Source organism: Triticum dicoccoides, chromosome 3B, assembly GCF_002162155.2.
Source record: "Triticum dicoccoides isolate Atlit2015 ecotype Zavitan chromosome 3B, WEW_v2.0, whole genome shotgun sequence".
Classification (NCBI taxonomy): Eukaryota; Viridiplantae; Streptophyta; class Magnoliopsida; order Poales; family Poaceae; genus Triticum; species Triticum dicoccoides.
This window is the reverse complement of record NC_041385.1, coordinates 724,915,418-724,934,144: the sequence shown is the minus strand read 5'-3', so window position 1 is coordinate 724,934,144 and position 18,727 is coordinate 724,915,418.

Genomic DNA, 18,727 nt, shown 5'->3' with positions numbered 1-18,727 from the left:
CTGTCGGAGCCCTGCCGGTGACCCCATACCTCGTCGGCCGTCGCCTGTCTGCCCCGCCGGCGCCCGAGCTCCTCTCTGCCCCGCGCCCCGCTCCCCGCGCCTCCCGCCGTCGGCCATCGCCCCGTCGCCGTCGACCTCACCACCGCCTTGTGCACCCCGCCGCCGCTTGCCCCACGCCACCGCCGGCCTCCGCTCGTCGCCTCCACGGCAGAGCCTCGCCGCGCGTCGCCGACCTCCTCTGTCGCTCCCCCGCACCTCCACGTCATCGTCGGATCTCCGCATCTGCCTCGCCGGAGTTAGCCGGTGCCGCGACCTTGCCAGATCTGGATCGGGACCAGATCCACCAGCTCAACCAACCAAACTCCGTCCTGCGACCCGGATCCCTCCGTCCCGCTCCGTCCCGTCCAGTTCTTTTGCAAGGGTCAAATTCTTTTAAGTCCCTAATTTTCAGCGTTCTGGTGCCCTGTTCAACATGCCATAACTCTCTGACTGTAGATCCGCTTTGCATGAATAATATGTCAAAAATTTCACTGTGAGATGCGCTACATTCCATTCCATTGTAACATGCTTGTTTGAGTCCATCTTGATGCCCTAATCATTGTTGCAAGAGTGATATATGATGTTTACTGCTGGAATCTGCTGATTGTTAACATCATTTCTGCATCTTGTGAGTGCCACAACTTTGTCCCTGTTGATGCTATGATGATGATCTTGATATGCACATGTTCTTCTCTTCATGCTATAAAAGATTGTGTGTTTCGCATTCATGTCAGGCTGCATCTTGATATATTAATCCCTGTTGCAAAAGTGCATGTTGCTGTTAACTACTGAAAACTGTTATAACTTGCTGTTTTGTCATTTTCGTTGCATTTTGTGTGTGTATCCTTTGAGCATGATGTCTACATGTTTTAGGAGAATATTTATGTCATATTGACAAGGGTGCAATCCATGTATTTATATATGCCCTGTAGTGAGTGCATCAAGCTTGTGAACTGGGCCACTTGTTGTTAACTTTCTGTCAATGCTGAAGCTGCTATATCGTTTTGCCATGTTTGCTTGATGCTACCAATTAATCCATCCATAATCTTGAGATTATTAGTTGAGATGTTTTGTTGTCTATGCTATGCTATATCATGCCATGCCTCTTGATGCCCTATATATGTCTTGTAGCATATGTTTTTATTGCCATGAACATGATTATATAATGTTCCAGATTCTTGTTAACTTCATGATGCTATGTTGTTGCACCGTTGCTCCGTTTTGAGCATGCTCTATATGAAACTTGCTTGATTTTGCATGTAGTTTCATCTTATCATGTTGCATCCATGTTTTGAGAGTGTTTGCTTGATGTTTGAATGTATTTTGCATCAATGCCATGTTTGACTTGTTTTGCTCATATCTTCTAGGCTGTAGCTCCAAATTAAATGAACTTTACATGGAACTTGCCTAGAATTTCGTGTAGATCATCTTGGTGCATGTTAACTTGCTGTTGAACAACTCCAACGTAAGGTTTATTCAGATTTGGACCAATTTTGAAATTTGTATATGAGGACTTACCGGACTTGTTATATGTTGTACCGACCTCATTTAAACTTGCTTTGATGTGTTGTTCTTGTATGCATCATCTCTTGCCATGGGTAACATCATATAGCCTCGTCATGCATCATACCTAGTTGAGCATCATGTCATGTTTATGTGTTGTGTGTTTACCATAGTGTTTGCTTCTTTCCGGTTGTGCTTCTTCTCGATAGTTCCTGTTTCGTTGCAATCGTGAGGTTTCGTTAAACTACGCTTGGTTCGGCTTCATTCGTTCGTCTTCTTCGTGGACTCGTTCTTCTTCCTAGCGGGATTTCAGGCAAGATGATCGCCACCCTGGATCTCACTACTATCATTGCTATGCTAGTTGCTTCGTTCTATCGCTATGCCGCGCTACCTATCTCTTGTTGATCAAGCCTCCCAACCTGCCATGTCAGCCTCTAAACTTTTCACCCTTCCTAGAAAATCGTTGCTTGGCTATGTTACCGCTTTGCTCAGCCCCTCTTATAGCGTTGTTAGTTCTAGGTGAAGTCGAAGATTGCTCCATGATGGAGAGGATTATGTTGGGATATCACAATATCTCTTATTTAATTAATGCATCTATATACTTGGTAAAGGGTGGAAGGCTCAGCCTTATGCCTGGTGTTTTGTTACACTCTTGCCGCCTTAGTTTCTGTCATACCGGTGTTATGTTCCTTGATTTTGTGTTCCTTACGCGGTCGGGTGTATGGGACCCCCTTGACAGTTCGCTTTGAATAAAACTCCTCCAGCAAGGCCCAACCTTGGTTTTATCATTTGCCACCTAAGCCTTTTTCCCTTGGGAGTCGTGCTCCCGAGGGTCATCTTTATTTTACCCCCCTCCCCCCAGGCCAGTGATCCTCTGAGTGTTGGTCCAAACTAGAGCACCGTAACGGGGCCGTCCCTTGGCAACTTGGGTTATGTTGGTACTTGTACGCTTATCTTATCCGGTGTGCCCTGAGAACAAGATATGTGCAGCTCCTATCGGGATTTGTCGGCACAGTCGGGTGGTCTTGCTAGTCTTGTTTTACCATTGTCGAAATGTCTTGTAACCGGGATTCCGAGACTGATCGGGTCTTCCCGGGAGAAGGAATATCCTTCGTTGGTCGTGAGAGCTTATAATGGGCTAAGTTGGGACACCCATGCAGGGTTTTAAACTTTCGAAAGCCGTGCCCACGGTTATGTGGTAGATGGGAATTTGTTAATGTCCGGTTGTAGAGAACTTGACACCAGATTCGACTTAAAATACCCAACCGTGTATGTAATCGTGATGGTCTCTTTTCGAGTGGGTCGAGAAGTGAACACGGTTTGTGTTATGTTTGAATGCAAGTAGTTTCAGGATCATCCCTTGATCACCTCTAGCTTCTCGACCGTTGTGTTGCTTCTCTTCTCGCTCTTATTTGCATAAGTTAGCCACCATACATGCTTAGTCGCTGCTGCAACCTCACCACTTTACCCCTTCCTTACCCCTTTAAGATTTGCTAGTCTTGATACCCATGGTAATGGGATTGCTGAGTCCTCATGACTCACAGATTACTACAACAACAGTTGCAGGTACAGGTTATGCGATGATCTTGACGCGAGAGCAATGTTACTTGTTTTGGAGTTCTTCTGCTTCTCCTTCGATCAGGGGATAGGTTCCAGGTCAGCAGCCTGGGCTAACAGGGTGGATGTCGTTTGAGTTTCTGTTTGTGTTTCGTCCGTAGTCGGGTGTTGCTCTTCTGTATGATGATGTTGTATTCGTGTGGCATTTTATGCCTCTTGTATGTATCCCCAACTATTATGTAATGGTACGATGTAATGATATCCACCTTGCAAAAGCGTCTCCAATATGCGCTTCTATCCTTAGTGGGACCTTCGAGTTCCTTTAGGATAGGGTCGCATATTGGGCGTGACAATATTCTACGAAGATCTTTATCGGTCAAACTGCATAACAACATACGTTGTTCCCTTTGTCATCGGTATGTTACTTTTCCCGAGATTCGATCGTCGGTATCTCAATACCTAGTTCAATATCGTTACTGGCACGTCTCTTTACTTGTTCCATAATACTTCATCCCGCAACTAGCTCATTAGTTACAATGCTTGTAAGGCTTATAGTGATGAGCATTACCGAGAGGGCCTAGAGATACCTCTCCGAAACATGGAGTGACAAATCCTAATCTCGATCTATGCCAACCCAACAAACACCTTCGAAGACACCAGTAGAGCACCGTCATAATCACCCTTTTACGTTGTGATGTTTGGTAGCACACAAAGTGTTCCTCCGATGTTTGGGAGTTGCATAATCTCATAGTCTGAGGAACTTGTATAAGTCATGAAGAAAACAGTAGCAATGAAACTAACACGATCATAATGCTAAGCTAACGGATGGGTCATGTCCATCACATCATTCTCCTAATGATGTGATCCCGTTCATCAAATGACAACACATGTCTATGGTTAGGAAACATAACCATCTTTGATTAACGAGCTAGTCAAGTAGAGGCATACTAGGGACTATAGGTTTTGTCTATGTATTCACACATGTACTAAGTTTCTGATTAATACAATTCTAGCATGAATAATAAACATTTATCATGAATTAAGGAAATAAATAATAACTTTATTATTGCCTCTAGGGCATATCTCCTTCAGTCTCCCACTTGCACTAGAGTCAATAATCTAGATTACATAGTAATGATTCTCACACCCATGGAGCTTTGGTGCTGATCATGTTTTGCTCGTGACAGAGGCTTAGTCAATGGGTCTGCAACATTCAGATCCGTGTGTATCTTGAAAATCTCTATGTCCCCTTCCGACACTTGATGATGGATGGAACTGAAGCGTCTCTTGATGTGATTGGTTCTCTTGTGAAATCTGGATTCCTTTGCCAAGGCAATTGCACCAGTATTGTCACAAAAGATTTTCATTGGACCCGATGCACTAGGTATGACACCTAGATCAGATATGAACTCCTTCATCCAAACTCCTTCGTTTGCTACTTCTGAAGCAGCAATGTACTCCGCTTCACACGTAGATCCCGCCATGACGCTCTGCTTGGAACTGCACCAATTGACAGCTCCTCCATTCAATAAAAATATGTATCCGGTTTGCGACTTAGAGTCATCTGGATCAATGTCAAAGCTTGCATCGACGTAACCATTTACGACGAGCTCTTTTTCACCTCCATAACTGAGAAACATATTCTTAGTCCTTTTTTAGGAATTTCAGGATGTTCTTGACCGCTGTCCAGTGCTCCACTCCGGGATTACTTTGGCACCTCCCTTCTATGCTTATAGCAAGACATACATCAGGTCTGGTACACAGCATTGCATACATGATAAAACCTATGGGTGAAGCATAGGGAATGAATTTCATTTTCTCTCTATCTTTTGCGGTGGTCGGGCTTTGAGTCTGACTCAACTTCACACCTTGTAACACAGGCAAGAACCCTTTCTTTGACTAATCCATTGTGAACTTCTTCAAAACTTTATCAAGGTATGTGCTTTGTGAAAGTACAATTAAGCGTCCTGATCTATCACTATAGATCTTGATGCCCAATATGTAAGCAGCTTCTCCAAGGTCTTTCATAGAAGAACTCTTATTCAGGTATCCCTTTATGCTATCCAGAAATTCTATATCATTTCCAATCAACAATATGTCATCTACATATAAGATCAGAAATGCTACAGAGCTCCCACTCACTTTCTTGTAAATACAAGCTTCTCCAAAAGTCTTCATATAACCATATGCTTTATTCACACTATCAAAGCGTTTATTCCAACTCCGAGAGGCTTGCACCAGTCCATAAATGGATCGCTGGAGCTTGCACACTTTGCTAGCGCCCTTTGGATCGACAAAACCTTCCGTTTGCATCATATACAACTCTTCTTCCAGAAATCCATTCAGGAATGCAATTTTTACATCCATTTTCCAAATTTCTTAATCATAAAATGCACCAATTGCTAACATGATTCAGACAGACTTAAGCATCGCTACGGGTGAGAACGTCTCATTGTAGTCAACTCCTTGAACTTGTCAAAAACCTTTCGCAACAAGTCGATCTTTGTAAACAGTAACATTACCGTCTGTGTCGGTCTTCTTCTTAAAGATCCATTTATTTTCTATGGCTTGCCGATCATCGGGCAAGTCCACTAAAGTCCACACTTTGTTCTCTTACATGGATCCCATCTCAGATTTCATGGCCTCGAGCCATTTCGTGGAATCTGGGCTCATCATCGCTTCCTCAAGTTCATAGGTTCATAGTGGTCTACTAACATGACTTCCAGAACAGGATTACCGTACCACTCTGGTGCCGATCTTACTCTCAAAGACCTATGTGGTTCGGTAGTAACTTGATCTGAAGCTTTATGATCATCATCATTAGCTTCCTCACTAATTGGTGTAGGAATCACAGGAACTGATTTCTGCGATGAACTACTTTCCAATAAGGGAGCAGGTACAGTTACCTCATCAAGTTCTACTTTCCTCCCACTCACTTCTTTTGAGAGAAACCCCTTCTCTAGAAAGGATCCATTCTTAGCAACAAAAGATTTTGCCTTCGTATCTGTGATAGAAGGTGTACCCAACAGTTTCCTTTGGGTATCCTGTGAAGACGCACTTCTCCGATTTAGGTTCAAGCTTATCAGGTTGAAGCTTTTTCACATAAGCATCGCAGCCCCAAACTTAAAGAAATGACAGCTTTGGTTTCTTGCCAGACCCAGTTCTAAGGCGTCATCTCAACGGATTTAGATGGTGCCCTATTTAAAGTGAATGCAGACGTCTCTAAAGCATAACCCCAAAACGATAGCGGTAAATCAGTAAGAGACATCATAGATCGCACAATATCTAATAAAGTACGGTTACGATGTTTGAACACACCATTTCGCTGTGGTGTTCCAGGTGGCGTTAATTGTGAAACTATCCCATGTTGTTTCAAATGAAAACGAAACTCGTAACGCAAATATTCTCCTGCACGATCAGATCGTAGAAACTTTATTTTCTTATTACGATGATTTTCCACTTCACTCTAAAATTCTTTGAACTTTTCAAATGTTTCGGACTTATGCTTCATTAAGTAGATATAACCCTATTTGCTTAAATCATCTGTGAAGGTAAGAAAATAACGATACCCACCACGAGCATCAATACTCATTGGACCGCATACATCGGTATGTATTATTTCCAACAAGTCAGTAGCTCGTTCCATTGTTCCAGAGAACGGAGTTTTAGTCATCTTGCCCATAAGGCACGGTTCACAAGCACCAAGTGTTTCATAATCAAGTGATTCCAAAAGTCCATCAGCATGGAGTTTCTTCATGCGCTTTACACCGATATGACCTAAACGGCAGTGCCATAAATAAGTTGCATTATCATTATTAAACTTCAATCTTTTGGCTTCAACACTATGAATATGTGTATTACTACTATCGAGATTCAACAAAAATAGACCACTCAGCAAGGATGCATGACCATAAAAGATATTACTCATATAAATAGAACAACCATTATTCTCTGATTTAAATGAATAACCGTCTCGCATCAAACAAGATCCAGATATAATGTTCATGCTCAACGCTGGCACCAAATAACAATTATTCAGGTCTAATACTAATCCCGATGGTAGATGTAGAGGTAGCGTGCCGACCGCGATCACATCGACTTTAGAACCATTTACCATGCGCATCATCATCTCGTCCTTAGACAATCTTCGCTTAATCCGTAGCCCCTGTTTCGAGTTGCAAATATGAGCAACATAACCAGTATCAAATACCCAGGCGCTACTGCGAGCATTAGTTAAGTACACATCAATAACATGTATATCAAATATACCTTTCACTTTGCCATCCTGCTTATCTGCCAAATACTTGGGGCAGTTCCGTTTCTAGTGACCAGTCCCTTTGTTGTAGAAGCACTCAGCTTCAGGCTTAGGTCCATACTTGGGTTTCTTCTCTTGAGAAGCAACCTTTTTGTCGTTCTTCTTGAAGTTCCCTTTCTTCCCTTTGCCCTTTTTCTTGAAACTAGTGGTCTTATTGACCATCAACGCTTGATGCTCCTTTTTTATTTCTACCTCCGTGGCCTTTAGCATCGCGAAGAGCTCGGGAATAGTCTTTTCCATCCCTTGCATATTATAGTTCATCACGAAGCCTTTATAGCTTGGTGGCAGTGATTGAAGAACTATGTCAATGACACGTTCAACTGGAAGATCAACTCCCAGCTAAGTCAAGTGATTATGATACCCAGACAATTTGAGTATGTGTTCACTGACAGAACTATTCTCCTCCATTTTGCAGCTCTAGAACTTGTTGGAGACTTCATATCTCTCAACTCGGGCATTTGCTTGAAATATTAACTTCAACTCTTGAAACATCTCATATGCTCCATGATGTTCAAAACGTCTTTGAAGTCCCGATTCTAAGCCGTAAAGCATGGCACACTGAACTATCGAGTAGTCATCAGCTTTGCTCTGCCAGACGTTCTTAACATCATCGGTAGCATCTGCAACAGTCCTGGCACCCAACGGTGCTTCCAGGACATAATTCTTCTGTGCAGCAATGAGGATAATCCTCAAGTTTCGGACCCAATCTGTGTAGTTGCTGCCATCATCTTTCAACTTAACTTTCTCTAGGAACACATTGAAATTGAAAGGAACGGTAGCACGGGCCATTGATCTACAACAACATAGACATGCAAAATACTATCAGGTACTAAGTTCATGATAAATTAAAGTTCAATTAATCATATTACTTAAGAACTCCCACTTAGATAGACATCCCTCTAATCATCTAAGTGATCACGTGATCCAAATCAACTAAACCATGTCCGATCATCACGTGAGATGGAGTAGTTTTCAAAGGTGAACATCACTATGTTGAGCATATCTACTATATGATTCACGCTCGACCTTTCGGTCTCAGTGTTCCGAGGCCATATCTGCATATGCTAGGCTCATCAATTTTAACTCGAGTATTCTGCGTGTGCAAAACTGGATTGCACCCCTTGTATGTGAATGTAGAGATTATCACACCCGGTCATCACGTGGTGTCTCGGCACGACGAACTGTAGCAACGGCGCATACTCAGGGAGAACACTTGTACCTTGAAATTTAGTAAGGGGTCATCTTATAATGTTACCGACATTCTAAGAAAAATAAGATGCATAAAGGATAAACATCACATGCAATCAAAATATGTGACATGATATGGCCATCATCATCTTGTGCTCATGATCTCCATCACCGAAGCATCGTCATGATCTCCAACGTCACTGGCGCGACACCTTGATCTCCATCGTAGCATCGTTGTCGTCTCGCCACCTATTGTTACTATGACTATCGCTACCGCTTAGTGATAAAGTAAAACAATTACATGGCGATTGCATTGCATACAATAAAGCGACAACCATATGGCTCCTGCCAGTTGCCGATAACTTTGTTAGAAAACATGATCATCTCATACAACAATTTATATCACATCATGCTTCACCATATCACATCACAGCAAGCCCTGCAAAAGAAAGTTAGACATCCTCTACTTTGTTGTTGCAAGTTTTACGTGGCTGCTACGGGCTTCTAGCAAGAACTATTCTTACCTACGCATCAAAAACCACAACGATTTTTCGTCAAGTGTGTTGTTTTAACCTTCAACAAGGACTGGGCGTAGCCACGCTCGATTCAACTAAAGTTGGAGAAATAGACACTCACCAGCCACCTATGTGCAAAGCACGTCGGTAGAACCAGTCTCGCGTAAGCGTACGCGTAATGTCGGTCTGAGCCGCTTCATCCAACAATACTGCTGAATCAAAGTATGACATGTTGGTAAGCAGTATGACTATTATCGCCCACAAATCTTTGTGTTCTACTCGTGCATATAACATCTATGCATAGACCTGGCTCGGATGCCACTGTTGGGGAACGCGGTAATTTCAAAAAAAATCCTACGCACACGGAAGATCATGGTGATGCATAGAAACAAGAGGGGAGAGTGTGTACACGTACCCTCGTAGACCGAAAGCGGAAGCGCTATGACAACGCGGTTGATGTAGTCGTACGTCTTCACGATCCGACCGATCTTAGTACCGAACGTACGGCACCTCCGCGATCAGCACACGTTTAGCTCGGGGAGAGTTTCAGTTGAGGCCGAGGGAGAGTTTCGTCAGCATGACGTCATGGTGATGGTGATGATGAAGCTACCGGCGCAGGGCTTCGCCTAAGCACTACGACGATATGACCGAGGTGTGTAACTATGGAGGGGGGGCACCGCACACGGCTAAACAATGTCAACTTGTGTGTTCTAGGGTGCCCCTTCCCCCGTATATAAAGGATCAAGGGGGAAGACCGGCCGGCCCTTGGGGCGCACCAAGGAGGGGAGGAGTCCTCCTCCTAGTAGGAGTAGGACTCCTCCTTTCCTAGTCCAACTAGGAGGGGGAAGGGGGAAGGAAGGAGAGGGACAGGAAGAGGGAAAGAGGGGTTGCGCCCCCCTCCCCTAGTCCAATTCGGTCTCCCCTTGGGGGGGCACGCCACCTCCTAGGCTACTGCCCTCTCTCTCCCCTAAGGCCCACTAAGGCCCAATACTTCCCCGGGGGATTCCGGTAACCCCTCCTGCACTCTGGTTTTCTCCGAAATCACCCAGAACACTTCCGATGTCCGAATATAGTCGTCCAATATATCAATCTTTATGTGTCGACCATTTAGAGACTCCTCGTCATGTCCGTGATCACATCCGGGACTCCGAACTACCTTCGGTACTTCAAAACACATAAACTCATAATACCGATCGTCATCGAGCGTTAAGCGTGCGGACCCTACGGGTTCGAGAACTATGTAGACATGACCGGGACACGTCTCCGGTCAATAACCAATAGTGGAACCTGGATGCTCATATTGGTTCCTACATATTCTATGAAGATCTTTATCGGTCAGACCGCATAACAACATACATTGTTCCCTTTGTCATCGGTATGTTACTTTGCCCGAGATTCGATCGTCGGTATGTCAATACCTAGTTCAATCTCGTTACCGGCAAGTCTCTTTACTCGTTCCGTAATACTTCATCCCGCAACTAACTCACTAGTTACAATGCTTGCAAAGCTTATAGTGATGAGCATTACCGAGAGGGCCCAGAGATACCTCTCCGAAACACGGAGTGACAAATCCTAATCTCGATCTATGCCAACCCAACAAACACCTTCGGAGACACATCTAGAGCACCTTTATAATCACCATTTTACGTTGTGACATTTGGTAGCACACAAAGTGTTCCTCCGGTATTCGGGAGTTGCATAATCTCATAGTCTGAGGCACTTGTATAAGTCATGAAGAAAGCAGTAGCAACGAAACTAACACGGTCATAATGCTAAGCTAACGGATGGGTCATGTCCATCACATCATTCTCCTAATGATGTGATCCCGTTCATCAAATGACAACACATGTCTATGGTTAGGAAACATAACCATCTTTGATTAATGAGCTAGTCAAGTAGAGGCATACTAGGGACTATAGGTTTTGTCTATGTATTCACACATGTACTAAGTTTCCAGTTAATACAATTCTAGCATCAGTAATAAACATTTATCATGAATTAAGGAAATAAATAATAACTTTATTATTGCATCTAGGGCATATTTCCTTCAGTCTCCCACTTGCACTAGAGTTTTGAAACAGAGATAAATAATATTTTGAGCGGCATGCTTTCATTGTTAACATAACAACCAAGAGATCTCGGTATCTTCCATGCTACATACATTATAGGCGGTTCCCAAAAAGAACGGTAAAGTTTATGCTCCCCCACCACCAACAAGAACATTCCACGGCTAGTCCGAAATAACGGGTACCATCCAACTAACAACAATCCTGGGGGAGTTTTGTTTGCAATTATTTTGATTTGATTTGAGCATGGGACTGAGCATCCCGGTTACTGGCCATTTTCTCGTGAATGATGTGGAGTCCACTCATCGTGAGAATAACCCACCTAGCATGGAAGATATAGACAACCCTAGTTGCTACATGAGTGATTCGAGCATACAAAACAGAATTTCATTTGAAGGTTTAGAGTGTGGCACATGCAAATTTACTTGGAACGGCAGGTAAATACCGCATATAGGTAGGTATGATGGACTCATATGGAGCAACTTTGGGGTTTATGGAAGTGGATGCACAAGTGATGTCTACTACACAACTTTATTCTTGTAAACATGTGTTGGGCCTCCAAGCGTAGAGTTCTGTAGGACAGTAGCAATTTTCCCTCAAGTGGATGACCTAAGGTTTATCAATCTGTGGGAGGTGTAGGATTAAGATGGTCTCTCTCAAACAACCCTGCAACCAAATAGTAAAAAGTCTCTTGTGTCCCCAACACACCAAATACAATGGTAATTTGTATAGGTGCACTAGTTCGGCGAAGAGATTGTGATACAAGTGTAATATAGATAGTAGATATTGGTTTTTGTAGTAAGAACAATAAAAAACAGCAAGGTGGCAATTGATAAAATGGAGCACAAACGGTATTGCAATGCTTGAAAATGAGGCCTAGGGTTCGTACTTTCGCTACTGAAATCTCTCAACAATGCTAATATAATTGGATCATATAACCATCCAGCAACGTGCGATGAAGAATCACTCCAAAGTTCCTAACTAGCGGAGAACATAAGACGGAATTGTTTGTAGGGTACGAAACCACCTCAAAGCTATTCTTTCCAATCAATCTATCCTAGAGTTTGTACTAAAATAACACCAAGCTATTCTTTCCAATCGATCTAACCAAGAGTTCGTACTAAAATAACACCATATGATACACATCAACCAACTCTAATGTCACCTAGATACTCCAATGTCACCGCGAGTATCCTTGAGTTGATTATGCGATATGCCTCAAACAATTTCAGATTCATAATACTCAGTCCAACACAAAGAAGCTCAAAGAGTGCCCCAAGATTTCTACCAGAGAAACAAAAGACGAGAACATGCATCAACCCCTATGCATAGATTACCCCAACACCTCGGGAATCCGCGAGTTGAGTGCCAAAACATATCTCAAGTGAATCAATATAATACCCCATTGTCACCACGAGTATTCATATGCAAGACATATATCAAGTGTTCTCAAATCAATAAAAGTATTCAATTCGATAAGAACGAAATCTCAAAGGGAAAACTCAATTCATCACAACAAGATAGAGAGGGGGAAAACCATATGATCCAACTATATTAACAAAGCCCACGATACATCAAGATCGTGACATCTTAAGAACACGAGAGATAGATAGATAGATAGAAAGAGAGATTAAACACATAGCTACTATTACAAACCATCAGCCCCGAGGGTGGACTACTCCCTCCTCATCATGGTGGCCACCGGGATGATGAAGATGGCCACCAGTGGTGATTTCCCCCTCCGGCGGAGTGCCAGAACCGGGTCTAGATTGGTTTTTGTGTCTACAGAGGCTTGCGGCGGCAGAACTTCTGATCTAGGGTTATTTCTGGGGTTTTTGGTATTTATAGGATTTTTTAGAGATGGAATCACACAAAGATGGGCCACGAGGTGAGCACAACCCATCGGGGCACGGACAAAGGCCCAGGCGCGCCCCGGTGTCTTGTGCCCTACTCCTTCACCTTCTGGTCCTTCCACGAAGCTTCGGGGGTCTCTTTTGTTCCAAAAAAATCGTCAAAAAGTTTCAACTCATTTGGAGAACTTTCATTTCTGTAAAAAAATAACATCACGGTAGTTCTGCTGAAAATAGCGTCAATCCGGGTTAGTTCCATGCAAATCATACCAAATCCATATAAAATTATTGTAAACATGGCATGAATACTTCATAATTTATAGATACTGGTCGTCAACCCGTGCATGCGCATGGGCTATTGATATATTATCATATTTGCACTATTTTTGTCCATTGCTTCATGGGCTATTAATATATTATTATATCTATCAAATGTATTTAGAAATATGGACAAAAATTTACATATACCTTGAACTTGCTTGAAAGGTTATCATATTAGGCAAGGTACATAGGTACATAACGCAATGTGTCATCACTTAGATAACTGACATGGTGAAATTTCAGTAGTATAGCATGAACCGTTGGAAGATTCCATATGAACCGAAATTTTCCCTTTGTGCAATCTTTGGCAGCATATTGTTGTTAGAAATCAATAATATCCATCAATATGGGATACCATGTTAGAATGTTTTTTATATGTATTGAACCACTATGCATATCGGCATGAAAACACATACGTGTTTAATTTGTGTTGGCTAAGATACAAATCTTTAACGTATATAGAAAGATCCAGAACTCTACATTTTTTGTGGACACACACGTACAACTTAAAGAACATGCAAGGGTTTTAAACAGGTTTATTAATATAAAGACTAAGCTTCGTTTGGGCATGAACCATCTTACAAACATGTGCCATGCATGTCAAAATTAACTTTTCCCAAACCTTGACTAAATCGTGCCATGATATGTTACTTATTATTGGAACTCATAGGCACCCAATACCAAATATGATTGTCTGTTTGCGGCTAAATTTCGTGTTCTGACCCTTATTGGAAAGAAAATCAGGATCTGACCCCGGTTGGGAAAAATTTCGGGATTTGACCCTTTTTCCTACTGCCAGGGTCTCGGGTGGTAGGGTTGTATAGCCTACCGCCAGGGCCCCTGGTGGTAGGATACTAGTCCACGTCAGCTAGTGGAAACGGCCGCCGTCCCCCTCCATCGTACCCTACCGCCAGGGGACCTGGCGGTAGCCTGCATAACCCTACCACCAGAGCGCCTGGCGGTAGGGTCCAGGCAGTTATTTGGGCCGAACCCCCCGCGCCCCAGCCCATCTCCCCCCCCCCAGTCGGCAGTTGTCCATTTTCTTCCCCAAGTCGCCCCTCTTTCCCTCTCTCATCTCCTCCACTCCCCCCCCTTGGATCTTCACCGATTCTTCACCGTTTTGGCGGATTGAGATGGCCCCGAAGAGAGAATCGTAAGCTCCTCCGATCCATCCAATTAGTTTTTGCAAACTTGCTTCCATTCACGCATTATTTGCTTCAAATCCGTAATTTTTTTAACTTAGATTGAAAAAAAATTGGCCTAAGATTGTTTTAGCTTGATTCTAGTTCTAGTTCTTAGTTCTTTACTAAGTAGTGGTAATGAATATGAACTCTAATCAATACTTCATATGTTAGTGTTAAGATGAACCCTAGTTCATAATTTTTTTGTTAAAAAAATTATGATGTAATGCATGTGGGAGGAATTGATTGTAGGTTGATGATGCATGTTGATATGATGATATGAAGATGTTGGAGGAATTTTTTTGTTTTCAAATATGATGATATGATGCATGTTGGAGGAATTTTTTGTTTAAAATATGATGATATGATGCATGTTGGAGGATTTTTTTTGTTTAAAAATATGATGATATGATGCATGTTGGAGTGATGATGCATGTTGATATGATGATATGAACATGTTGTTTGGAGATAATGCATTGAAAGATGAATTATGGAGGATTTTTTTTGTGATATGATGCATGTTGATATGATGCATGTTGGAGGATTTTTTTCTTGATATGAGTAATGTTGATATGATTTGATCCATCATGTGTAGTAGATGTTGTTGGAGAATTTTTTTGTGATATGATGCATGGTGATATGATTTTTATATGATGCATGTTTATGTATGCTTATGCTTATGATGTTTTTGTTTATGAATTTTTATTAAGGCAGCCACCTATTGCAGACAACATCGGCACACGGTACTGCATGCTTAAACTACGCATTCGACAAGGGTCATCGTGCCCGTTTCATAGAGAACGGAGAGGTAAGTAATATAAATGAAATATTGATCAAAGTTTTCGGATTGATGAAAATAATTTCCTAACTCTTGGCGTTCACTTTTTGACAGATGCTCCAGCCACTGCACATGAGGGGGCACGGGGTTCATGGTCATATGGACTACGACGAGCGCTACACGTCGTTCTTCAAGAGAGCCCGGTTGTTGGGTTTCGTGTTGCAGTTCAAGCGTTAGCCGCCGACGCTTGTTCACGCAGCTCTGACAGCTCTGATTGACCGGTGGCGACCGGAGACCCATTCTTTCCATCTCACATGCGGGGAGATGACGGTGACCCTCGAGGACTGGTCGATGATTAATGCGATGCCAATCGAGGGTCATGCACTGACCGGGCGAGTGGAGAGGACCAACTGGAAGGAGAGGGTTACCACCCTCATCGGCGCCCGCCCCGATGCTAAGGGTAACCGTACATCCGGTGTGCCATTGCCCTGGCTCTCGGAGCACCGGAAGACATGCCCTGAAGACGCTGATGAGACGACTGTGGAGTGGTACGCGAGGGCCTACCTATGGTACCTTCTCACGAAGATCGTGTTTCCAGACGCATCCGGGAACTCTGCCAACTGGTCGTATCTGTTCTTCCTAGCCGACTGGGATACAGGGTATAGTTGGGGGACCGCATCTCTCGCCTACCTATACGTTCGGTAAGAGACTATCTAATTGCCTACCTGCGAAAGTATGTCTATGAAATTTTGTTATATCTGATCCTCATTTGATTTTTTTGCAGCTTGACGATGCAACCCAGAGGACGGGAGACAAGTCCAATATGGGTGGCTTTGTCTAGGCCTTCTCCATTTGGATGTGGGAGAGGCTGCCGGTGGGGCGTCTGGAGAAGCTGCCAAGATGCCCATGGGGTGCATATAGCAAGGACGGCGACGCTTCTCGAAACTCCACCATAGCTTACGAGTGGGACATTGTCAAACTCTACACGGGCCTAAACAAGACTTCATACAAGACCTACACCAATGAGATGGATGCTTTGACGCACTGGCAGGTATATGAACTCGTTCAACACCTTTCTCTTTGTTTTCCACTTTGGACCGAGAGTGGCAACTTACCACCATATTTGTAATAGGTAAATTGGTGGCCGTATCATGACCGACAGTGGGCCTTTGATCTAAACCCGATGTGCGATGAGGACCGTGGTCTCTGGCGGTGCATCATGCCCATGATCTGTGTGTACGCCGTCGAGTTGCACTTGCCACACCGCGTGGCCACGCAGTTTGGGATTTTTCAACATACCCCACCTGGCCAGCCCACCGATACCGGTGGCCATGCGCTCCACTTGTGAGTGCCCGTGCTTTTTCTTCATGCCCATGAATTCATTGCGTTCGACTATGTTATGATGTTTCTTGTTGCTGATGCCTTGCAGGATGAGCCGGCAGAAGAATCAGTCGATCACAGACTGGGGAGAGGAGCATAAAACTCATGTGGCAGAGTGGAACCGACGAAGGTACAAGAAAGACGGGGAGAGGAGAGTGACTGACTGGAATGTTTACGTGGAGCGACACATGAAGTGGTACGATGATGGCCAGAAGCACCGTCTTCGTCTCAAGCCTCGGTGGACGGCGGAAGACATCGCGAAGCTGGAGAGGGATGACCTTGAGGAAGAGACTACCATACCGGCATCAGAGACCTGCACAGTGGATTTAGGGAGTTTGCACCCCTCATCAACAGAGTGGTAAGTTTGAACCGAGAGGTTCTATTTAAATTATTGTATTCGTCATCATGACTGACTTATGCCATTGCATTCTGGTGAGCTGAACAGATGCATCTTTGAAGCGTCAGATGCACTAGGTGATGCCCCCGGGAGCGTACAATCTGAGGACAAAATGAGAGGGACGATGAAAGTACAATTTCAGCCTCCTCGGAACAAATGCATCTTCTTCACTTGCAATCATAAACTTGATAGTTATTATGCCCTTGTTTCATTGTGAGTGCAGAAGTTCGTGAAGCGTTGTCGCAAGCTGGTAGGGCTGCTTGGGTGTGCCGAGCTGGGTCGGTTGAAGTTCATCACCACACAGGGTCACATCGCATCATCGACCCATGCTCCCTCGTTGTCTAGATTGGTTGAGGACGAGGAGGAGGAGGAGGAGGAGGCCACACATGAAGAAATGGAGGAGGAGGATGAGAGCAACGGGAAGGAGGAGTACGATGAAGATTATGGACCTCCAACAACTCAATCATCTCAAGCACCTGAGCTGGGGAAGAGGAATCCGAAGAAGAAGGATTTGCTGAGTCCGGAGCCTTTCTAGAGACCGGTTCCTCGACGGTCCAACAAAAGAACTTAAGAGACTCGTTCAAAGAGGAACGAGGACCGTGCCTCCAAGAACAAGAGGGGAAGGATGACTTAAATTCTGTTATTCGATAGTTGGATGTAGTTGAAAAGTCTAGTGGTTGTGTAACTATGTGTTTGCTATTTGAACTATGTGTTTGCTATTTGTGAAACTCCATTTGCTATGTGGAACTAAGTTTGCTATTTGAACTAAGTTTATGTGGAACTCCGTATGACATGTTTATGTGATGCCCAAGTTTAATTGTTTGAGATATGTTATTTTGACTCTACATCATTGTTGTTTTTGACTCTATATCATAGTTTGACATTTGTTGTTTTTGAAAAGATGAAAGAAATTGTCCTTGGAAATAGGCAAGACCCTACTGTCAATGTCAAAATCGGCGGATCTCGGGTAGGGGGTCCCGAACTGTGCGTCTAAGGCTAATGGTAACAGGAGACTGTGGATACGATGTTTACCTAGGTTCGGGCCCTCTCAATGGAGGTAATACCCTACTTCCTGCTTGATTGATCTTGATGATATGAGTATTACAAGAGTTGATCTACCACGAGATCAGATAGGCTAAACCCTAGAAGCTAGCTTATGGTATGATTGTTGATGATAATGATGATTAGTCCTACGAACTAAACCCTCTGGTTTATATGGACACCGGAGGGGGCTAGGGTTACATAGAGTCGGTTTACAGAGGAGGAAATCTACGTCCGAATAACCAAGCTTGCCTTCCACGCCAAGGAGAGTCCCATCCGGACATGGGACAAAGTCTTCTATCTTGTATCTTCATAGTCCAACAGCCCGGCCAAAGTACTTAGTACGGTTGTCCGGATACCCCCTTATCCAGGACTCCCTCAGTAGCCCATGAACCAGGCTTCAACGACGATGAGTCCGGTGCGTAGATTGTCTTCAGCATTGCGAGGCGGGTTCCATCTCCGAATACTCCAAGATAGATTCCGAACACAAGGATCGTGTCCAGCTCTGCAAGATAATCATTCCATATATCACCATAGAGAGAACAATAATAATCCACAAATTCAATCTGCTGACAATCCTTCGAAAAGTGACACCA